Here is a 2,718-nt window from a genome sequence, read left to right as displayed (position 1 = left end):
TCCTCCTTATTGACTCTCTTCTTGTGTGCTCAAGTCAATATAACGATTAGAGATCAGTTTTAATTAAAAGGAGAGAATATTCAACCCCCGGAAGACGAAAAGAAGGAAGTGCTTGAATGCATGTGCAGAACAGAAAGCTAGAAGAAATGCTTTGGCAGTCATTGCAGAGGAGGCAAGGAAGAAGAGCACAGCAAATAATGATCAAAAAATGTTGACTGCCACATTTTTAAAGCTGTGAGAACTCCTTGAAAATGTTGACCCAAGCAATGATTACGCCTAAGAGAAACAAAAGGGAATTACTTAGGAGCTAATAAATCCAAGAAGGAAGACAAAACCAGTATCAGGGGAAAGTGTTAAAATGATGTGCAAAGGATGAAAGGATATTTTAAGTCCAGATATTCCTTTATGAATTTATGGGAAATGAGCCTGCTTTTGAATTTGAATTTGAAAGCTCTCCAAGAAGAAAAAAAATGCATTTTAAAATTCTGTAATTCTAATATAGCTGGGAGAAGTCTTTTTATTAATCAGGTCTCAGAAGGATGTCCTCAAATACAACTTCGTATTTCTCTTTAAGAATCTCATTTCCAGTGATGCTTGTAAAAAAAATTGGGTGCAGTTAGGTTGTTGGTATACTTATAGCACAGTTTATGACACTAACAGGTAGTATCTATACGTGCTTGTTTCACTGTGGTCTGCTTGTGGCTATTTGTATTCACCCGTCTCCTGTCTCTTTGCATGGATGGTAAGCTCTCTCTGGACAGAGATAATTTTTTGATTCTGTGTTGCTACACACGTCGTGTGGCTGCGTCCCAGCCCTTGGCTAAGAATCGTATTTAGTGTCACAACAAGGATAATGCCATTCAAATACCACTAAACTTTGCTGTGCTTCAGAGCCTTCTGACCTCTAACCTGTGCCCATTACAGTGAATTTCTGCTGCCATTTCTGGGTTGAGTTTGGCTGCTTTGGACTCCTGACCCTCACTGACCCAATTTATCAAACAGAGTGACAGTAATTCCATTAAGTAAGTTGAACAGGTAGTTGAAGAAGAGAAGTAGACTAAAAAGTGAATCATAAAGACTCAAAAAATATTAAAACAAGTGAAAATAACTTAATGTTTATTACTGAAAAAAAACTAAGATTTTTTTTAAGTCAATCTCTTCATGAGATATTAAACATAAGCAAATGCTATGTGCTTTGCTGAATTACAGCAGCATGAAATTAAAAAAAAAAAAAAAAGCATAAATCCATGCGGTGGACCTGAGAAGTGACATTGGTCATGTCCCTCAGGATGAAAGACTAAGTTTAGTATACTCTCTAGGTTCTAAAACAAGCCAACTTGTATTTAGTTTCCTTCTTAGTAGAGCATTGCAGGTACGTGCACAGGGCCAAAATCTCAGTCAGCACCTTTCAAAAGTTGACAATTTTCTTGGTGTCATTTGTTTACATTTTCACATTATCAGCATAGAAAGTCTTGAAGAAAGACCACAGCCAGTTAATTAACAGTTTAGTAATGGAAAGAGTTAACTGAGAATGCAGGAAAAGTTTTTTTGACAAATGAAGCTGCTGTTCTTTACTCAGTTGTTAAAGGCATTGGAAGCTTCTGGCATACTGATGCACAACCTTCAGCAGGTCAGAAGAGTAGGTCACTAGTTTTGTCTAGTGTACTTTGACTCTTATGAAATCTAATTGCATCCACTCAGCTCAGTGAACTTATGCTTAACTTAAATCATATTGCAAAGCATTCAAGAAAACATTTTTTTTTCCCAATGACAGGAAAATGATGCTAGCAAAAGTCTTGAGCGATGAAGGATTTTTTAATGATATGCTTGATATTTCAGAATCTTTAATTTCAGTTTTTGAAAGTCACAAGTAGCTCTGAATGCTGCACATCATTATCTAAAACAAACACTTCATTATTTCCCTGAGCACATCCTGGAAATAATGATCAGTTGCTGCCTACAGAAGATAACAAACAACAAATATTGTACTGTAGAAAGAATGAAATTTTGCACTGAAGTGCTTATCCTATGCCTCTTTTAATTTGCACATTATTCAGATGGTATCTAAAAGAATATTTATTTATACACCAAAAGTTAAACTCATTAAAAAGCACCACCACACCGACAACTCAAGATGTACATTTATTTTCCAAAATCTCATTAAGCTCAGGTACTTCTACATTTCCTTTCATAATAATGAAGCCCATACAGAGTTTCTTTCTGCTAAAACTGAACAAGGAATTTTTTAAAACAAGGTGTGCAATCCTTATAGACAAAACTGTTAGGACAAATGTATTCTGCCTCCCCTTCTGCTTCTGCTTTAGCGATCTGTGAAGGACTCCCTTCAATACCTTGCCTGGTCCCCTTCTTCAGATGTAAGTACAACTTGAACACGTTGTAAAAGTATACAGTATTGGTAGTTGGAAGGGAGCATGAGAAACAATAACAAAGGCTTCAAAGTATAAAGCTGCTCCTTGTATTATTTTCGTGTTAATGTGGAGTGTTTGGGGGTTTGCATAATTCAAAATGGCGCTAGATCAGAGAGAGGCAGGTTGAAATTTGTCAGTCATGTTACTTCCTCAGCAACATCACCATTTCATCACCCTGCTGGGATGTGTGTGTATTTGTCCACCTGTGTCAGTAACTGCTTAGTAGTAAACCTGTGCTAACAGCACTCCTTCACACTGTCAGTTCTTGCATGTGAATCAGATCTGAATT

Source organism: Nyctibius grandis, chromosome 10 (genome assembly GCF_013368605.1).
Source record: "Nyctibius grandis isolate bNycGra1 chromosome 10, bNycGra1.pri, whole genome shotgun sequence".
Taxonomy (NCBI): domain Eukaryota; kingdom Metazoa; phylum Chordata; class Aves; order Nyctibiiformes; family Nyctibiidae; genus Nyctibius; species Nyctibius grandis.
Note: the sequence above shows the minus strand (reverse complement) of the source record.